We start from the raw sequence: 24,151 nt of genomic DNA, 5'->3' as shown, positions 1-24,151 counted from the left end.
TTGCGTTAAAGTAAAATTTTAATGTTATTACGGTATTAACAAATTAATATAACCGAAACAATTTACAAAATTGCACTTTCTTAGTTTTAGACTCAAAGTCGATTTTCTCTTTAATTGTATATAAGTGATCGAAGAAAATACTGCTTATACTGAAAAACATAACTTTTACTGATTTGTGTTAAAGTAAAATTTTCATGTTATTACAATATTATAAAATAACCGAAAAAATTTACAAATTTGCACTTACTTAGTTTTAGACTCAAAGTCGATTTTCTCTTTAATTGTATATTAGTGCTCGAACAATCTACCACTTATACTGAAAAACATGACTTATGCTGTTTTGTGTTAAAGTAAAATTTTCATGTTATTACAGTAATATAAAATAACCGAAAAAATTTACAAATTTGCACTTACTTAGTTTTAGACTCAAAGTCGATTTTCTCTTTAATTGTATATTAGTGCTCGAACAATGTACCGCTAATACTGAAAAACATAACTTTTACTGCTTTGCGCTAAAGTAAAATTTTCATATTATTACGGTATTAACAAATTAATATAACCGAAACAATTTACAAAATTGCACTTTCTTAGTTTTAGACTCAAAGTCGATTTTCTCTTTAATTGTATATTAGTGCTCGAACAATGTACCGCTAATACTGAAAAACATAACTTTTACTGCTTTGCGCTAAAGTAAAATTTTCATATTATTACGGTATTAACAAATTAATATAACCGAAACAATTTACAAAATTGCACTTTCTTAGTTTTAGACTCAAAGTCGATTTTCTTTTAATTGTATATTAAAGCTCGAACAAAATACCGCTTATACTGAAAAACATAACTTTTACTGATTTGTGTTAAAGTAAAATTTTCATGTTATTACAATATTATAAAATAACCGAAAAAATTTACAAATTTGCACTTACTTAGTTTTAGACTCAAAGTCGATTTTCTCTTTAATTGTATATTAGTGCTCGAACAATGTACCGCTAATACTGAAAAACATAACTTTTACTGCTTTGCGCTAAAGTAAAATTTTCATATTATTACGGTATTAACAAATTAATATAACCGAAACAATTTACAAAATTGCACTTTCTTAGTTTTAGACTCAAAGTCGATTTTCTCTTTAATTGTATATTAGTGCTCGAACAATGTACCGCTAATACTGAAAAACATAACTTTTACTGCTTTGCGCTAAAGTAAAATTTTCATATTATTACGGTATTAACAAATTAATATAACCGAAACAATTTACAAAATTGCACTTTCTTAGTTTTAGACTCAAAGTCGATTTTCTCTTTAATTGTATATTAGTGCTCGAACAATGTACCGCTAATACTGAAAAACATAACTTTTACTGCTTTGCGCTAAAGTAAAATTTTCATATTATTACGGTATTAACAAATTAATATAACCGAAAAAATTTACAAATTTGCACTTACTTAGTTTTAGACTCAAAGTCGATTTTCTCTTTAATTGTATATTAATGCTCGAACAATGTCCCGCTTATACTGAAAAACATAACTTTTACTGCTTTGCGCTAAAGTAAAATTTTCATTTTATTACGGTATTAACAAATTAATATAACCGAAAAAATTTACAAAATTGCACTTGCTTAGTTTTACACTCAAAGTCGATTTTCTCTTTAATTGTATATAAGTGCTCGAACAATGTCCCGCTTATACTGAAAAACATCACTTATACTGTTTTGCGTTAAAGTAAAATTTTAATGTTATTACGGTATTAACAAATTAATATAACCGAAACAATTTACAAAATTGCACTTACTTAGTTTTAGACTCAAAGTCGATTTTCTCTTTAATTGTATATTAGTGCTCGAACAATGTACCGCTAATACTGAAAAACATAACTTTTACTGCTTTGCGCTAAAGTAAAATTTTCATATTATTACGGTATTAACAAATTAATATAACCGAAACAATTTACAAAATTGCACTTTCTTAGTTTTAGACTCAAAGTCGATTTTCTTTTAATTGTATATTAAAGCTCGAACAAAATACTGCTTATACTGAAAAACATAACTTTTACTGATTTGTGTTAAAGTAAAATTTTCATGTTATTACAATATTATAAAATAACCGAAAAAATTTACAAATTTGCACTTACTTAGTTTTAGACTCAAAGTCGATTTTCTCTTTAATTGTATATTAGTGCTCGAACAATCTACCACTTATACTGAAAAACATCACTTATACTGTTTTGTGTTAAAGTAAAATTTTCATGTTATTACAGTATTATAAAATAACCGAAAAAATTTACAAATTTGCACTTACTTAGTTTTAGACTCAAAGTCGATTTTCTCTTTAATTGTATATTAATGCTCGAACAATGTCCCGCTTATACTGAAAAACATAACTTTTACTGCTTTGCGCTAAAGTAAAATTTTCATTTTATTACGGTATTAACAAATTAATATAACCGAAAAAATTTACAAAATTGCACTTGCTTAGTTTTACACTCAAAGTCGATTTTCTCTTTAATTGTATATAAGTGCTCGAACAATGTCCCGCTTATACTGAAAAACATCACTTATACTGTTTTGCGTTAAAGTAAAATTTTAATGTTATTACGGTATTAACAAATTAATATAACCGAAACAATTTACAAAATTGCACTTACTTAGTTTTAGACTCAAAGTCGATTTTCTCTTTAATTGTATATTAGTGCTCGAACAATGTACCGCTAATACTGAAAAACATAACTTTTACTGCTTTGCGCTAAAGTAAAATTTTCATATTATTACGGTATTAACAAATTAATATAACCGAAACAATTTACAAAATTGCACTTTCTTAGTTTTAGACTCAAAGTCGATTTTCTTTTAATTGTATATTAAAGCTCGAACAAAATACCGCTTATACTGAAAAACATATCTGTTACTGATTTGTGTTAAAGTAAAATTTTCATGTAAATACAGGGTTATAAAATAACCGAAAAAATTTACAAAATTGCACTTACTTAGTTTTAGACCTTAAAGTCGATTTTCTCTTTAATTGTATATAAGTGCTCGAACAATGTACCGCTAATACTGAAAAACATCACTTATACTGTTTTGAGTTAAAGTAAAATTTTAATGTTATTACGGTATTAACAAATTAATATAACCGAAACAATTTACAAAATTGCACTTACTTAGTTTTAGACTCAAAGTCGATTTTCTCTTTAATTGTATATTAGTGCTCGAACATTGTCCCGCTTATACTGAAAAACATAACTTTTACTGCTTTGCGCTAAAGTAAAATTTTCATTTTATTACGGTATTAACAAATTAATATAACCGAAACAATTTACAAAATTGCACTTTCTGATTTGTGTTAAAGTAAAATTTTCATGTAATTACAGGGTTATAAAATAACCGAAAAAATTTACAAAATTGCACTTACTTAGTTTTAGACTTAAAGTCGATTTTCTTTTTAATTGTATATTAGTGCTCGAACAATGTACCGCTAATACTGAAAAACATCACTTATACTGTTTTGCGTTAAAGTAAAATTTTAATGTTATTACGGTATTAACAAATTAATATAACCGAAACAATTTACAAAATTGCACTTTCTTAGTTTTAGACTCAAAGTCGATTTTCTCTTTAATTGTATATAAGTGATCGAAGAAAATACTGCTTATACTGAAAAACATAACTTTTACTGATTTGTGTTAAAGTAAAATTTTCATGTTATTACAATATTATAAAATAACCGAAAAAATTTACAAATTTGCACTTACTTAGTTTTAGACTCAAAGTCGATTTTCTCTTTAATTGTATATTAGTGCTCGAACAATCTACCACTTATACTGAAAAACATGACTTATGCTGTTTTGTGTTAAAGTAAAATTTTCATGTTATTACAGTATTATAAAATAACCGAAAAAATTTACAAATTTGCACTTACTTAGTTTTAGACTCAAAGTCGATTTTCTCTTTAATTGTATATTAGTGCTCGAACAATGTACCGCTAATACTGAAAAACATAACTTTTACTGATTTGTGTTAAAGTAAAATTTTCATATTATTACGGTATTAACAAATTAATATAACCGAAACAATTTACAAAATTGCACTTTCTTAGTTTTAGACTCAAAGTCGATTTTCTCTTTAATTGTATATTAGTGCTCGAACAAAATACCGCTTATACTGAAAAACATAACTTTTACTGATTTGTGTTAAAGTAAAATTTTCATATTATTACGGTATTAACAAATTAATATAACCGAAACAATTTACAAAATTGCACTTTCTTAGTTTTAGACTAAAAGTCGATTTTCTCTTTAATTGTATATTAGTGCTCGAACAATCTACCACTTATACTGAAAAACATGACATATACTGTTATGTGTTAAAGTAAAATTTTCATGTTATTACAGTATTATAAAATAACCGAAAAAATTTACAAATTTGCACTTACTTAGTTTTAGACTCAAAGTCGATTTTCTCTTTAATTGTATATTAGTGCTCAAACAAAATACCGCTTATACTGAAAAACATAACTTTTACTGATTTGTGTTAAAGTAAAATTTTCATATTATTACGGTATTAACAAATTAATATAACCGAAACAATTTACAAAAATGCACTTTCTTAGTTTTAGACTCAAAGTCGATTTTCTCTTTAATTGTATATTAGTGCACGAACAAAATACCGCTTATACTGAAAAACATAACTTTTACTGATTTGTGTTAAAGTAAAATTTTCATATTATTACGGTATTAACAAATTAATATAACCGAAACAATTTACAAAATTGCACTTACTTAGTTTTAGACTCAAAGTCGATTTTCTCTTTAATTGTATATTAGTGCTCGAACAATGTACCGCTAATACTGAAAAACATCACTTATACTGTTTTGCGTTAAAGTAAAATTTTAATGTTATTACGGTATTAACAAATTAATATAACCGAAACAATTAACAAAATTGCACTTTCTTAGTTTTAGACTCAAAGTCGATTTTCTCTTTAATTGTATATAAGTGATCGAACAAAATACCGCTTATACTGAAAAACATAACTTTTACTGATTTGTGTTAAAGTAAAATTTTCATATTATTACGGTATTAACAAATTAATATAACCGAAACAATTTACAAAATTGCACTTTCTTAGTTTTAGACTCAAAGTCGATTTTCTTTTAATTGTATATTAGTGCTCGAACAAAATACCGCTAATACTGAAAAACATCACTTATACTGTTTTGCGTTAAAGTAAAATTTTAATGTTATTACGGTATTAACAAATTAATATAACCGAAACAATTTACAAATTTGCACTTACTTAGTTTTAGACTCAAAGGCGATTTTCTCTTTAATTGTATATTAGTGCTCGAACAATGTCCCGCTTATACTGAAAAACATAACTTTTACTGCTTTGCGCTAAAGTAAAATTTTCATTTTATTACAGTATTAACAAACTAATACCTATAACCGAAACAATTTACAAAATTGCACTTTCTTAGTTTTAGACTCAAAGTCGATTTTCTCTTTAATTGTATATTAGTGCTCGAACAATGTACCGCTAATACTGAAAAACATCACTTGAACTGTTTTGCGTTAAAGTAAAATTTTAATGTTATTACAGTATTAACAAATTAATATAACCGAAAAAAGTTACACAACTGCACTTTCTTAGTTTTAGACTCAAAACGATTTTCTCTTTAATTGTACATTAGTGCTCGAACAATCTACCGCTAATAGTGAAAAACATCGCTTATACTGTTTTGCGTTAAAGTAAAATTTTCATTTTATTACGGTATTAACAAATTAATATAACCGAAACAATTTACAAAATTTCACTTTCTTAGTTTTAGACTAAACTCGCACTGTTGTGCTCGAACAATGTCCCGCTTATACTGAAAAACATAACTTTTACTGCTTTGCGCTACAGTAAAATTTTCAGTTTATTACGGTATTAACAAATTAATATAACCGAAACAATTTACAAAATTGCACTTTCTAAGTTTTAGACTCAAAGTCGATTTTCTCTTTAATTGTATATTAGTGCTCGAACAATGTACCGCTAATACTGAAAAACATCACTTGAACTGTTTTGCGTTAAAGTAAAATTTTAATGTTATTACAGTATTAACAAATTAATATAACCGAAAAAAGTTACACAACTGCACTTTCTTAGTTTTAGACTCAAAACGATTTTCTCTTTAATTGTACATTAGTGCTCGAACAATCTACCGCTAATAGTGAAAAACATCGCTTATACTGTTTTGCGTTAAAGTAAAATTTTCATTTTATTACGGTATTAACAAATTAATATAACCGAAACAATTTACAAAATTGCACTTTCTTAGTTTTATACAAAACTCGCACTGTTGTGCTCGAACAATGTCCCGCTTATACTGAAAAACATAACTTTTACTGCTTTGCGCTAAAGTAAAATTTTCATTTTATTACGGTATTAACAAATTAATATAACCGAACCAATTTACAAAATTGCACTTTCTTAGTTTTAGACTCAAAGTCGATTTTCTCTTTAATTGTATATTAGTGCTCGAACAATCTACCGCTTATACTGAAAAACATCACTTATACTGTTTTGCGTTAAAGTAAAATTTTAATGTTATTACAGTATTAACAAATTAATATAACCGAAAAAATTTACACAACTGCACTTTCTTAGTTTTAGACTCAAAACGATTTTCTCTTTAATTGTATATTAGTGCTCGAACAATGTACCGCTAATACTGAAAAACATCACTTATACTGTTTTGCGTTAAAGTAAAATTTTAATGTTATTACGGTATTAACAAATTAATATAACCGAAACAATTTACAAAATTGCACTTTCTTAGTTTTAGACTCAAAGTCGATTTTCTCTTTAATTGTATATTAGTGCTCGAACAAAATACCGCTTATACTGAAAAACATAACTTTTACTGATTTGTGTTAAAGTAAAATTTTTATGTTATTACAGTATTATAAAATAACCGAAAAAATTTACAAATTTGCACGTACTTAGTTTTAGACTCAAAGTCGATTTTCTCTTTAATTGTATACTAGTGCTCGAACAATGTCCCGCTTATACTGAAAAACATAACTTTTACTGATTTGTGTTAAAGTAAAATTTTCATTTTATTACGGTATTAACAAATTAATATAACCGAAACAATTTACAAAATTGCACTTTCTTAGTTTTAGACTCAAAGTCGATTTTCTCTTTAATTGTATATTAGTGCTCGAACAATGTCCCGCTTATACTGAAAAACATCACTTATACTGTTTTGTGTTAAAGTAAAATTTTCATGTTATTACGGTATTAACAAATTAATATAACCGAAAAAATTTACAAAATTGCACTTTCTTAGTTTTAGACTCAAAGTCGATTTTCTCTTTAATTGTATATTAGTGCTCGAACAATGTACCGCTAATACTGAAAAACATCACTTATACTGTTTTGCGTTAAAGTAAAATTTTAATGTTTTTACGGTATTAACAAATTAATATAACCGAAACAATTTACAAAATTGCACTTTCTTAGTTTTAGACTCAAAGTCGATTTTCTCTTTAATTGTATATTAGTGCTCGAACAAAATACCGCTTATACTGAAAAACATAACTTTTACTGATTTGTGTTAAAGTAAAATTTTCATGTTATTACAGTATTATAAAATAACCGAAAAAATTTACAAAATTGCACTTTCTAAGTTTTAGACTCAAAGTCGATTTTCTCTTTAATTGTATATTAGTGCTCGAACAAAATACCGCTTATACTGAAAAACATAACTTTTACTGATTTGTGTTAAAGTAAAATTTTTATGTTATTACAGTATTATAAAATAACCGAAAAAATTTACAAATTTGCACGTACTTAGTTTTAGACTCAAAGTCGATTTTCTCTTTAATTGTATACTAGTGCTCGAACAATGTCCCGCTTATACTGAAAAACATAACTTTTACTGATTTGTGTTAAAGTAAAATTTTCATTTTATTACGGTATTAACAAATTAATATAACCGAAACAATTTACAAAATTGCACTTTCTTAGTTTTAGACTCAAAGTCGATTTTCTCTTTAATTGTATATTAGTGCTCGAACAATGTCCCGCTTATACTGAAAAACATAACTTTTACTGATTTGCTTTAAAGTAAAATTTTCATGTAATTACAGGGTTATAAAATAACCGAAAAAATTTACAAAATTGCACTTACTTAGTTTTAGACTCAAAGTCGATTTTCTCTTTAATTGTATATTAGTGCTCGAACAATGTCCCGCTTATACTGAAAAACATCACTTATACTGTTTTGTGTTAAAGTAAAATTTTCATGTTATTACGGTATTAACAAATTAATATAACCGAAAAAATTTACAAAATTGCACTTTCTTAGTTTTAGACTCAAAGTCGATTTTCTCTTTAATTGTATATTAGTGCTCGAACAATGTACCGCTAATACTGAAAAACATCACTTATACTGTTTTGCGTTAAAGTAAAATTTTAATGTTTTTACGGTATTAACAAATTAATATAACCGAAACAATTTACAAAATTGCACTTTCTTAGTTTTAGACTCAAAGTCGATTTTCTCTTTAATTGTATATTAGTGCTCGAACAAAATACCGCTTATACTGAAAAACATAACTTTTACTGATTTGTGTTAAAGTAAAATTTTCATGTTATTACAGTATTATAAAATAACCGAAAAAATTTACAAAATTGCACTTTCTAAGTTTTAGACTCAAAGTCGATTTTCTCTTTAATTGTATATTAGTGCTCGAACAATGTACCGCTAATACTGAAAAACATCACTTATACTGTTTTGCGTTAAAGTAAAATTTTAATGTTATTACAGTATTAACAAATTAATATAACCGAAAAAAGTTACACAACTGCACTTTCTTAGTTTTAGACTCAAAACGATTTTCTCTTTAATTGTACATTAGTGCTCGAACAATCAACCGCTAATAGTGAAAAACATCGCTTATACTGTTTTGCGTTAAAGTAAAATTTTCATTTTATTACGGTATTAACAAATTAATATAACCGAAACAATTTACAAAATTGCACTTTCTTAGTTTTAGACTAAACTCGCACTGTTGTGCTCGAACAATGTCCCGCTTATACTGAAAAACATAACTTTTACTGCTTTGCGCTAAAGTAAAATTTTCATTTTATTACGGTATTAACAAATTAATATAACCGAACCAATTTACAAAATTGCACTTTCTTAGTTTTAGACTCAAAGTCGATTTTCTCTTTAATTGTATATTAGTGCTCGAACAATCTACCGCTTATACTGAAAAATATCACTTATACTGTTTTGCCCTAAAGTAAAATTTTAATGTTATTACAGTATTAACAAATTAATATAACCGAAAAAATTTACACAACTGCACTTTCTTAGTTTTAGACTCAAAGTCGATTTTCTTTTAATTGTATATTAGTGCTCGAACAAAATACCGCTTATACTGAAAAACATAACTTTTACAGTGTTAAAGTAAAATTTTCATGTAATTACAGGGTTATAAAATAACCGAAAAAATTTACAAAATTGCACTTACTTAGTTTTAGACTCAAAGTCGATTTTCTCTTTAATTGTATATTAGTGCTCGAACAATGTACCGCTAATACTGAAAAACATCACTTATACTGTTTTGCCCTAAAGTAAAATTTTAATGTTATTACAGTATTAACAAATTAATATAACCGAAAAAATTTACATAACTGCACTTTCTTAGTTTTAGACTCAAAGTCGATTTTCTTTTAATTGTATATTAGTGCTCGAACAAAATACCGCTTATACTGAAAAACATAACTTTTACTGATTTGTGTTAAAGTAAAATTTTCATGTAATTACAGGGTTATAAAATAACCGAAAAAATTTACAAATTTGCACTTACTTAGTTTTAGACTCAAAGTCGATTTTCTCTTTAATTGTATATTAGTGCTCGAACAATGTACCGCTAATACTGAAAAACATCACTTATACTGTTTTGCCCTAAAGTAAAATTTTAATGTTATTACAGTATTAACAAATTAATATAACCGAAAAAATTTACACAACTGCACTTTCTTAGTTTTAGACTCAAAGTCGATTTTCTTTTAATTGTATATTAGTGCTCGAACAAAATACCGCTTATACTGAAAAACATAACTTTTACAGTGTTAAAGTAAAATTTTCATGTAATTACAGGGTTATAAAATAACCGAAAAAATTTACAAAATTGCACTTACTTAGTTTTAGACTCAAAGTCGATTTTCTCTTTAATTGTATAGTAGTGCTCGAACAATGTCCCGCTTATACTGAAAAACATCACTTATACTGTTTTGTGTTAAAGTAAAATTTTCATGTTACTACGGTATTAACAAATTAATATAACCGAAAAAATTTACAAAATTGCACTTTCTTAGTTTTAGACTCAAAGTCGATTTTCTCTTTAATTGTATATTAGTGCTCGAACAATGTACCGCTAATACTGAAAAACATCACTTATACTGTTTTGCCCTAAAGTAAAATTTTAATGTTATTACAGTATTAACAAATTAATATAACCGAAAAAATTTACACAACTGCACTTTCTTAGTTTTAGACTCAAAGTCGATTTTCTTTTAATTGTATATTAGTGCTCGAACAAAATACCGCTTATACTGAAAAACATAACTTTTACAGTGTTAAAGTAAAATTTTCATGTAATTACAGGGTTATAATATAACCGAAAAAATTTACACAACTGCACTTTCTTAGTTTTAGACTCAAAGTCGATTTTCTTTTAATTGTATATTAGTGCTCGAGCAAAATACCGCTTATACTGAAAAACATAACTTTTACAGTGTTAAAGTAAAATTTTCATGTAATTACAGGGTTATAAAATAACCGAAAAAATTTACAAAATTGCACTTACTTAGTTTTAGACTCAAAGTCGATTTTCTCTTTAATTGTATATTAGTGCTCGAACAATGTCCCGCTTATACTGAAAAACATCACTTATACTGTTTTGCGTAAAAGTAAAATGTTTATGTTATTACAGTATTAACAAATTAATATAACCGAAAAAATTTACAAATTGCACTTTCTTAGTTTTAGACTCAAAACGATTTTCTCTTTAATTGTATATTAGTGCTCGAACAATGTACCGCTAATACTGAAAAACATCACTTATACTGTTTTGCCCTAAAGTAAAATTTTAATGTTATTACAGTATTAACAAATTAATATAACCGAAAAAATTTACACAACTGCACTTTCTTAGTTTTAGACTCAAAGTCGATTTTCTTTTAATTGTATATTAGTGCTCGAACAAAATACCGCTTATACTGAAAAACATAACTTTTACAGTGTTAAAGTAAAATTTTCATGTAATTACAGGGTTATAAAATAACCGAAAAAATTTACAAAATTGCACTTACTTAGTTTTAGACTCAAAGTCGATTTTCTCTTTAATTGTATATTAGTGCTCGAACAATGTCCCGCTTATACTGAAAAACATCACTTATACTGTTTTGTGTTAAAGTAAAATTTTCATGTTACTACGGTATTAACAAATTAATATAACCGAAAAAATTTACAAAATTGCACTTTCTTAGTTTTAGACTCAAAGTCGATTTTCTCTTTAATTGTATATTAGTGCTCGAACAATGTACCGCTAATACTGAAAAACATCACTTATACTGTTTTGCGTTAAAGTAAAATTTTAATGTTATTACGGTATTAACAAATTAATATAACCGAAACAATTTACAAATTTGCACTTACTTAGTTTTAGACTCAAAGGCGATTTTCTCTTTAATTGTATATTAGTGCTCGAACAATGTCCCGCTTATACTGAAAAACATAACTTTTACTGCTTTGCGCTAAAGTAAAATTTTCATTTTATTACAGTATTAACAAACTAATACCTATAACCGAAACAATTTACAAAATTGCACTTTCTTAGTTTTAGACTCAAAGTCGATTTTCTCTTTAATTGTATATTAGTGCTCGAACAATGTACCGCTAATACTGAAAAACATCACTTGAACTGTTTTGCGTTAAAGTAAAATTTTAATGTTATTACAGTATTAACAAATTAATATAACCGAAAAAAGTTACACAACTGCACTTTCTTAGTTTTAGACTCAAAACGATTTTCTCTTTAATTGTACATTAGTGCTCGAACAATCTACCGCTAATAGTGAAAAACATCGCTTATACTGTTTTGCGTTAAAGTAAAATTTTAATGTTATTACGGTATTAACAAATTAATATAACCGAAACAATTTACAAAATTGCACTTTCTTAGTTTTAGACTCAAAGTCGATTTTCTCTTTAATTGTATATTAGTGCTCGAACAAAATACCGCTTATACTGAAAAACATAACTTTTACTGATTTGTGTTAAAGTAAGATTTTTATGTTATTACAGTATTATAAAATAACCGAAAAAATTTACAAATTTGCACGTACTTAGTTTTAGACTCAAAGTCGATTTTCTCTTTAATTGTATATTAGTGCTCGAACAAAATACCGCTTATACTGAAAAACATAACTTTTACAGTGTTAAAGTAAAATTTTCATGTAATTACAGGGTTATAAAATAACCGAAAAAATTTACAAAATTGCACTTACTTAGTTTTAGACTCAAAGTCGATTTTCTCTTTAATTGTATATTAGTGCTCGAACAATGTCCCGCTTATACTGAAAAACATCACTTATACTGTTTTGTGTTAAAGTAAAATTTTCATGTTACTACGGTATTAACAAATTAATATAACCGAAACAATTTACAAAATTGCACTTTCTTAGTTTTAGACTCAAAGTCGATTTTCTTTTAATTGTATAGTAGTGCTCGAACAAAATACCGCTTATACTGAAAAACATAACTTTTACTGATTTGTGTTAAAGTAAAATTTTCATGTTATTACAGTATTATAAAATAACCGAAAAAATTTACAAATTTGCACGTACTTAGTTTTAGACTCAAAGTCGATTTTCTCTTTAATTGTATACTAGTGCTCGAATAATGTCCCGCTTATACTGAAAAACATAACTTTTACTGATTTGTGTTAAAGTAAAATTTTCATTTTATTACGGTATTAACAAATTAATATAACCGAAACAATTTACAAAATTGCACTTTCTTAGTTTTAGACTAAACTCGCACTGTTGTGCTCGAACAATGTCCCGCTTATACTGAAAAACATAACTTTTACTGCTTTGCGCTAAAGTAAAATTTTCATTTTATTACGGTATTAACAAATTAATATAACCGAAAAAATTTACAAAATTGCACTTTCTTAGTTTTAGACTCGAAGTCGATTTTCTCTTCAATGGTATATTAGTGCTCGAACAATGTACCACTAATACTGAAAAACATCACTTATACTGTTTTGCGTTAAAGTAAAATTTTCATTTTATTACGGTATTAACAAATTAATATAACCGAAACAATTTACAAAATTGCACTTTCTTAGTTTTAGACTCAAAGTCGATTTTCTCTTTAATTGTATATTAGTGCTCGAACAATCTACCACTTATACTGAAAAACATCACTTATACTGTTTTGTGTTAAAGTAAAATTTTCATGTTATTACAGTATTATAAAATAACCGAAAAAATTTACAAATTTGCACTTACTTAGTTTTAGACTCAAAGTCGATTTTCTCTTTAATTGTATATTAATGCTCGAACAATGTCCCGCTTATACTGAAAAACATAACTTTTACTGCTTTGCGCTAAAGTAAAATTTTCATTTTATTACGGTATTAACAAATTAATATAACCGAAAAAATTTACAAAATTGCACTTGCTTAGTTTTACACTCAAAGTCGATTTTCTCTTTAATTGTATATAAGTGCTCGAACAATGTCCCGCTTATACTGAAAAACATCACTTATACTGTTTTGCGTTAAAGTAAAATTTTAATGTTATTACGGTATTAACAAATTAATATAACCGAAACAATTTACAAAATTGCACTTACTTAGTTTTAGACTCAAAGTCGATTTTCTCTTTAATTGTATATTAGTGCTCGAACAATGTACCGCTAATACTGAAAAACATAACTTTTACTGCTTTGCGCTAAAGTAAAATTTTCATATTATTACGGTATTAACAAATTAATATAACCGAAACAATTTACAAAATTGCACTTTCTTAGTTTTAGACTCAAAGTCGATTTTCTTTTAATTGTATATTAAAGCTCGAACAAAATACCGCTTATACTGAAAAACATATCTGTTACTGATTTGTGTTAAAATAAAATTTTCATGTAAATACAGGGTTATAAAATAACCGAAAAAATTTACAAAATTGCACTTACTTAGTTTTAGACCTTAAAGTCGATTTTCTCTTTAATTGTATATAAGTGCTCGAACAATGTACCGCTAATACTGAAAAACATCACTTATACTGTTTTGAGTTAAAGTAAAATTTTAATGTTATTACGGTATTAACAAATTAATATAACCGAAACAATTTACAAAATTGCACTTACTTAGTTTTAGACTCAAAGTCGATTTTCTCTTTAATTGTATATTAGTGCTCGAACATTGTCCCGCTTATACTGAAAAACATAACTTTTACTGCTTTGCGCTAAAGTAAAATTTTCATTTTATTACGGTATTAACAAATTAATATAACCGAAACAATTTACAAAATTGCACTTTCTGATTTGTGTTAAAGTAAAATTTTCATGTAATTACAGGGTTATAAAATAACCGAAAAAATTTACAAAATTGCACTTACTTAGTTTTAGACTTAAAGTCGATTTTCTTTTTAATTGTATATTAGTGCTCGAACAATGTACCGCTAATACTGAAAAACATCACTTATACTGTTTTGCGTTAAAGTAAAATTTTAATGTTATTACGGTATTATCAAATTAATATAACCGAAACAATTTACAAAATTGCACTTTCTTAGTTTTAGACTCAAAGTCGATTTTCTCTTTAATTGTATATAAGTGATCGAAGAAAATACTGCTTATACTGAAAAACATAACTTTTACTGATTTGTGTTAAAGTAAAATTTTCATGTTATTACAATATTATAAAATAACCGAAAAAATTTACAAATTTGCACTTACTTAGTTTTAGACTCAAAGTCGATTTTCTCTTTAATTGTATATTAGTGCTCGAACAATCTACCACTTATACTGAAAAACATGACTTATGCTGTTTTGTGTTAAAGTAAAATTTTCATGTTATTACAGTATTATAAAATAACCGAAAAAATTTACAAATTTGCACTTACTTAGTTTTAGACTCAAAGTCGATTTTCTCTTTAATTGTATATTAGTGCTCGAACAATGTACCGCTAATACTGAAAAACATAACTTTTACTGATTTGTGTTAAAGTAAAATTTTCATATTATTACGGTATTAACAAATTAATATAACCGAAACAATTTACAAAATTGCACTTTCTTAGTTTTAGACTCAAAGTCGATTTTCTCTTTAATTGTATATTAGTGCTCGAACAAAATACCGCTTATACTGAAAAACATAACTTTTACTGATTTGTGTTAAAGTAAAATTTTCATATTATTACGGTATTAACAAATTAATATAACCGAAACAATTTACAAAATTGCACTTTCTTAGTTTTAGACTAAAAGTCGATTTTCTCTTTAATTGTATATTAGTGCTCGAACAATCTACCACTTATACTGAAAAACATGACATATACTGTTATGTGTTAAAGTAAAATTTTCATGTTATTACAGTATTATAAAATAACCGAAAAAATTTACAAATTTGCACTTACTTAGTTTTAGACTCAAAGTCGATTTTCTCTTTAATTGTATATTAGTGCTCAAACAAAATACCGCTTATACTGAAAAACATAACTTTTACTGATTTGTGTTAAAGTAAAATTTTCATATTATTACGGTATTAACAAATTAATATAACCGAAACAATTTACAAAAATGCACTTTCTTAGTTTTAGACTCAAAGTCGATTTTCTCTTTAATTGTATATTAGTGCACGAACAAAATACCGCTTATACTGAAAAACATAACTTTTACTGATTTGTGTTAAAGTAAAATTTTCATATTATTACGGTATTAACAAATTAATATAACCGAAACAATTTACAAAATTGCACTTACTTAGTTTTAGACTCAAAGTCGATTTTCTCTTTAATTGTATATTAGTGCTCGAACAATGTACCGCTAATACTGAAAAACATCACTTATACTGTTTTGCGTTAAAGTAAAATTTTAATGTTATTACGGTATTAACAAATTAATATAACCGAAACAATTAACAAAATTGCACTTTCTTAGTTTTAGACTCAAAGTCGATTTTCTCTTTAATTGTATATAAGTGATCGAACAAAATACCGCTTATACTGAAAAACATAACTTTTACTGATTTGTGTTAAAGTAAAATTTTCATATTATTACGGTATTAACAAATTAATATAACCGAAACAATTTACAAAATTGCACTTTCTTAGTTTTAGACTCAAAGTCGATTTTCTTTTAATTGTATATTAGTGCTCGAACAAAATACCGCTAATACTGAAAAACATCACTTATACTGTTTTGCGTTAAAGTAAAATTTTAATGTTATTACGGTATTAACAAATTAATATAACCGAAACAATTTACAAATTTGCACTTACTTAGTTTTAGACTCAAAGGCGATTTTCTCTTTAATTGTATATTAGTGCTCGAACAATGTCCCGCTTATACTGAAAAACATAACTTTTACTGCTTTGCGCTAAAGTAAAATTTTCATTTTATTACAGTATTAACAAACTAATACCTATAACCGAAACAATTTACAAAATTGCACTTTCTTAGTTTTAGACTCAAAGTCGATTTTCTCTTTAATTGTATATTAGTGCTCGAACAATGTACCGCTAATACTGAAAAACATCACTTGAACTGTTTTGCGTTAAAGTAAAATTTTAATGTTATTACAGTATTAACAAATTAATATAACCGAAAAAAGTTACACAACTGCACTTTCTTAGTTTTAGACTCAAAACGATTTTCTCTTTAATTGTACATTAGTGCTCGAACAATCTACCGCTAATAGTGAAAAACATCGCTTATACTGTTTTGCGTTAAAGTAAAATTTTCATTTTATTACGGTATTAACAAATTAATATAACCGAAACAATTTACAAAATTTCACTTTCTTAGTTTTAGACTAAACTCGCACTGTTGTGCTCGAACAATGTCCCGCTTATACTGAAAAACATAACTTTTACTGCTTTGCGCTACAGTAAAATTTTCAGTTTATTACGGTATTAACAAATTAATATAACCGAAACAATTTACAAAATTGCACTTTCTAAGTTTTAGACTCAAAGTCGATTTTCTCTTTAATTGTATATTAGTGCTCGAACAATGTACCGCTAATACTGAAAAACATCACTTGAACTGTTTTGCGTTAAAGTAAAATTTTAATGTTATTACAGTATTAACAAATTAATATAACCGAAAAAAGTTACACAACTGCACTTTCTTAGTTTTAGACTCAAAACGATTTTCTCTTTAATTGTACATTAGTGCTCGAACAATCTACCGCTAATAGTGAAAAACATCGCTTATACTGTTTTGCGTTAAAGTAAAATTTTCATTTTATTACGGTATTAACAAATTAATATAACCGAAACAATTTACAAAATTGCACTTTCTTAGTTTTATACAAAACTCGCACTGTTGTGCTCGAACAATGTCCCGCTTATACTGAAAAACATAACTTTTACTGCTTTGCGCTAAAGTAAAATTTTCATTTTATTACGGTATTAACAAATTAATATAACCGAACCAATTTACAAAATTGCACTTTCTTAGTTTTAGACTCAAAGTCGATTTTCTCTTTAATTGTATATTAGTGCTCGAACAATCTACCGCTTATACTGAAAAATATCACTTATACTGTTTTGCGTAAAAGTAAAATGTTCATGTTATTACAGTATTAACAAATTAATATAACCGAAAAAATTTACAAATTGCACTTTCTTAGTTTTAGACTCAAAACGATTTTCTCTTTAATTGTATATTAGTGCTCGAACAAAATACCGCTTATACTGAAAAACATAACTTTTACTGATTTGTGTTAAAGTAAAATTTTCATGTTATTACAGTATTATAAAATAACCGAAAAAATTTACAAAATTGCACTTTCTTAGTTTTAGACTCAAAGTCGATTTTCTCTTTAATTGTATATTAGTGCTCGAACAATGTACCGCTAATACTGAAAAACATCACTTATACTGTTTTGCGTTAAAGTAAAATTTTAATGTTTTTACGGTATTAACAAATTAATATAACCGAAACAATTTACAAAATTGCACTTTCTTAGTTTTAGACTCAAAGTCGATTTTCTCTTTAATTGTATATTAGTGCTCGAACAAAATACCGCTTATACTGAAAAACATAACTTTTACTGATTTGTGTTAAAGTAAAATTTTCATGTTATTACAGTATTATAAAATAACCGAAAAAATTTACAAAATTGCACTTTCTAAGTTTTAGACTCAAAGTCGATTTTCTCTTTAATTGTATATTAGTGCTCGAACAAAATACCGCTTATACTGAAAAACATAACTTTTACTGATTTGTGTTAAAGTAAAATTTTTATGTTATTACAGTATTATAAAATAACCGAAAAAATTTACAAATTTGCACGTACTTAGTTTTAGACTCAAAGTCGATTTTCTCTTTAATTGTATACTAGTGCTCGAACAATGTCCCGCTTATACTGAAAATCATAACTTTTACTGATTTGTGTTAAAGTAAAATTTTCATTTTATTACGGTATTAACAAATTAATATAACCGAAACAATTTACAAAATTGCACTTTCTTAGTTTTAGACTCAAAGTCGATTTTCTCTTTAATTGTATATTAGTGCTCGAACAATGTCCCGCTTATACTGAAAAACATAACTTTTACTGATTTGCTTTAAAGTAAAATTTTCATGTAATTACAGGGTTATAAAATAACCGAAAAAATTTACAAAATTGCACTTACTTAGTTTTAGACTCAAAGTCGATTTTCTCTTTAATTGTATATTAGTGCTCGAACAATGTCCCGCTTATACTGAAAAACATCACTTATACTGTTTTGTGTTAAAGTAAAATTTTCATGTTATTACGGTATTAACAAATTAATATAACCGAAAAAATTTACAAAATTGCACTTTCTTAGTTTTAGACTCAAAGTCGATTTTCTCTTTAATTGTATATTAGTGCTCGAACAATGTACCGCTAATACTGAAAAACATCACTTATACTGTTTTGCGTTAAAGTAAAATTTTAATGCTTTTACGGTATTAACAAATTAATATAACCGAAACAATTTACAAAATTGCACTTTCTTAGTTTTAGACTCAAAGTCGATTTTCTCTTTAATTGTATATTAGTGCTCGAACAAAATACCGCTTATACTGAAAAACATAACTTTTACTGATTTGTGTTAAAGTAAAATTTTCATGTTATTACAGTATTATAAAATAACCGAAAAAATTTACAAAATTGCACTTTCTAAGTTTTAGACTCAAAGTCGATTTTCTCTTTAATTGTATATTAGTGCTCGAACAAAATACCGCTTATACTGAAAAACATAACTTTTACTGATTTGTGTTAAAGTAAAATTTTCATGTTATTACAGTATTATAAAATAACCGAAAAAATTTACAAAATTGCACTTTCTAAGTTTTAGACTCAAAGTCGATTTTCTCTTTAATTGTATATTAGTGCTCGAACAATGTACCGCTAATACTGAAAAACATCACTTATACTGTTTTGCGTTAAAGTAAAATTTTAATGTTATTACAGTATTAACAAATTAATATAACCGAAAAAAGTTACACAACTGCACTTTCTTAGTTTTAGACTCAAAACGATTTTCTCTTTAATTGTACATTAGTGCTCGAACAATCAACCGCTAATAGTGAAAAACATCGCTTATACTGTTTTGCGTTAAAGTAAAATTTTCATTTTATTACGGTATTAACAAATTAATATAACCGAAACAATTTACAAAATTGCACTTTCTTAGTTTTAGACTAAACTCGCACTGTTGTGCTCGAACAATGTCCCGCTTATACTGAAAAACATAACTTTTACTGCTTTGCGCTAAAGTAAAATTTTCATTTTATTACGGTATTAACAAATTAATATAACCGAACCAATTTACAAAATTGCACTTTCTTAGTTTTAGACTCAAAGTCGATTTTCTCTTTAATTGTATATTAGTGCTCGAACAATCTACCGCTTATACTGAAAAATATCACTTATACTGTTTTGCCCTAAAGTAAAATTTTAATGTTATTACAGTATTAACAAATTAATATAACCGAAAAAATTTACACAACTGCACTTTCTTAGTTTTAGACTCAAAGTCGATTTTCTTTTAATTGTATATTAGTGCTCGAACAAAATACCGCTTATACTGAAAAACATAACTTTTACAGTGTTAAAGTAAAATTTTCATGTAATTACAGGGTTATAAAATAACCGAAAAAATTTACAAAATTGCACTTACTTAGTTTTAGACTCAAAGTCGATTTTCTCTTTAATTGTATATTAGTGCTCGAACAATGTACCGCTAATACTGAAAAACATCACTTATACTGTTTTGCCCTAAAGTAAAATTTTAATGTTATTACAGTATTAACAAATTAATATAACCGAAAAAATTTACACAACTGCACTTTCTTAGTTTTAGACTCAAAGTCGATTTTCTTTTAATTGTATATTAGTGCTCGAACAAAATACCGCTTATACTGAAAAACATAACTTTTACTGATTTGTGTTAAAGTAAAATTTTCATGTAATTACAGGGTTATAAAATAACCGAAAAAATTTACAAATTTGCACTTACTTAGTTTTAGACTCAAAGTCGATTTTCTCTTTAATTGTATATTAGTGCTCGAACAATGTACCGCTAATACTGAAAAACATCACTTATACTGTTTTGCCCTAAAGTAAAATTTTAATGTTATTACAGTATTAACAAATTAATATAACCGAAAAAATTTACACAACTGCACTTTCTTAGTTTTAGACTCAAAGTCGATTTTCTTTTAATTGTATATTAGTGCTCGAACAAAATACCGCTTATACTGAAAAACATAACTTTTACAGTGTTAAAGTAAAATTTTCATGTAATTACAGGGTTATAAAATAACCGAAAAAATTTACAAAATTGCACTTACTTAGTTTTAGACTCAAAGTCGATTTTCTCTTTAATTGTATATTAGTGCTCGAACAATGTCCCGCTTATACTGAAAAACATCACTTATACTGTTTTGTGTTAAAGTAAAATTTTCATGTTACTACGGTATTAACAAATTAATATAACCGAAAAAATTTACAAAATTGCACTTTCTTAGTTTTAGACTCAAAGTCGATTTTCTCTTTAATTGTATATTAGTGCTCGAACAATGTACCGCTAATACTGAAAAACATCACTTATACTGTTTTGCCCTAAAGTAAAATTTTAATGTTATTACAGTATTAACAAATTAATATAACCGAAAAAATTTACACAACTGCACTTTCTTAGTTTTAGACTCAAAGTCGATTTTCTTTTAATTGTATATTAGTGCTCGAACAAAATACCGCTTATACTGAAAAACATAACTTTTACAGTGTTAAAGTAAAATTTTCATGTAATTACAGGGTTATAAAATAACCGAAAAAATTTACAAAATTGCACTTACTTAGTTTTAGACTCAAAGTCGATTTTCTCTTTAATTGTATATTAGTGCTCGAACAAAATACCGCTTATACTGAAAAACATAACTTTTACAGTGTTAAAGTAAAATTTTCATGTAATTACAGGGTTATAAAATAACCGAAAAAATTTACAAAATTGCACTTACTTAGTTTTAGACTCAAAGTCGATTTTCTCTTTAATTGTATATTAGTGCTCGAACAATGTCCCGCTTATACTGAAAAACATCACTTATACTGTTTTGCGTAAAAGTAAAATGTTTATGTTATTACAGTATTAACAAATTAATATAACCGAAAAAATTTACAAATTGCACTTTCTTAGTTTTAGACTCAAAACGATTTTCTCTTTAATTGTATATTAGTGCTCGAACAATGTACCGCTAATACTGAAAAACATCACTTATACTGTTTTGCCCTAAAGTAAAATTTTAATGTTATTACAGTATTAACAAATTAATATAACCGAAAAAATTTACACAACTGCACTTTCTTAGTTTTAGACTCAAAGTCGATTTTCTTTTAATTGTATATTAGTGCTCGAACAAAATACCGCTTATACTGAAAAACATAACTTTTACAGTGTTAAAGTAAAATTTTCATGTAATTACAGGGTTATAAAATAACCGAAAAAATTTACAAAATTGCACTTACTTAGTTTTAGACTCAAAGTCGATTTTCTCTTTAATTGTATATTAGTGCTCGAACAATGTCCCGCTTATACTGAAAAACATCACTTATACTGTTTTGCGTAAAAGTAAAATGTTTATGTTATTACAGTATTAACAAATTAATATAACCGAAAAAATTTACAAATTGCACTTTCTTAGTTTTAGACTCAAAACGATTTTCTCTTTAATTGTATATTAGTGCTCGAACAATGTACCGCTAATACTGAAAAACATCACTTATACTGTTTTGCCCTAAAGTAAAATTTTAATGTTATTACAGTATTAACAAATTAATATAACCGAAAAAATTTACACAACTGCACTTTCTTAGTTTTAGACTCAAAGTCGATTTTCTTTTAATTGTATATTAGTGCTCGAACAAAATACCGCTTATACTGAAAAACATAACTTTTACAGTGTTAAAGTAAAATTTTCATGTAATTACAGGGTTATAAAATAACCGAAAAAATTTACAAAATTGCACTTACTTAGTTTTAGACTCAAAGTCGATTTTCTCTTTAATTGTATATTAGTGCTCGAACAATGTCCCGCTTATACTGAAAAACATCACTTATACTGTTTTGTGTTAAAGTAAAATTTTCATGTTACTACGGTATTAACAAATTAATATAACCGAAAAAATTTACAAAATTGCACTTTCTTAGTTTTAGACTCAAAGTCGATTTTCTCTTTAATTGTATATTAGTGCTCGAACAATGTACCGCTAATACTGAAAAACATCACTTATACTGTTTTGCGTTAAAGTAAAATTTTAATGTTATTACGGTATTAACAAATTAATATAACCGAAACAATTTACAAAATTGCACTTTCTTAGTTTTAGACTCAAAACGATTTTCTCTTTAATTGTACATTAGTGCTCGAACAATCTACCGCTAATAGTGAAAAACATCGCTTATACTGTTTTGCGTTAAAGTAAAATTTTCATTTTATTACGGTATTAACAAATTAATATAACCGAAACAATTTACAAAATTGCACTTTCTTAGTTTTAGACAAAACTCGCACTGTTGTGCTCGAACAATGTCCCGCTTATACTGAAAAACATAACTTTTACTGCTTTGCGCTAAAGTAACATTTTCATTTTATTACGGTATTAACAAATTAATATAACCGAACCAATTTACAAAATTGCACTTTCTTAGTTTTAGACTCAAAGTCGATTTTCTCTTTAATTGTATATTAGTGCTCGAACAATCTACCGCTTATACTGAAAAATATCACTTATACTGTTTTGCGTAAAAGTAAAATGTTCATGTTATTACAGTATTAACAAATTAATATAACCGAAAAAATTTACAAATTGCACTTTCTTAGTTTTAGACTCAAAACGATTTTCTCTTTAATTGTATATTAGTGCTCGAACAATGTACCGCTAATACTGAAAAACATCACTTATACTGTTTTGCCTTAAAGTAAAATTTTAATGTTATTACAGTATTAACAAATTAATATAACCGAAAAAATTTACACAACTGCACTTTCTTAGTTTTAGACTCAAAACGATTTTCTCTTTAATTGTATATTAGTGCTCGAACAATGTACCGCTAATACTGAAAAACATCACTTATACTGTTTTGCGTTAAAGTAAAATTTTAATGTTATTACGGTATTAACAAATTAATATAACCGAAACAATTTACAAAATTGCACTTTCTTAGTTTTAGACTCAAAGTCGATTTTCTCTTTAATTGTATATTAGTGCTCGAACAAAATACCGCTTATACTGAAAAACATAACTTTTACTGATTTGTGTTAAAGTAAAATTTTTATGTTATTACAGTATTATAAAATAACCGAAAAAATTTACAAATTTGCA

The sequence above is a fragment of the Bactrocera oleae genome, chromosome 5 (genome assembly GCF_042242935.1).
Source record: "Bactrocera oleae isolate idBacOlea1 chromosome 5, idBacOlea1, whole genome shotgun sequence".
Taxonomy (NCBI): Eukaryota; Metazoa; Arthropoda; class Insecta; order Diptera; family Tephritidae; genus Bactrocera; species Bactrocera oleae.
The sequence above is the reverse complement of the archived record's forward strand: the minus strand, read 5'-3'. Positions refer to the sequence as shown.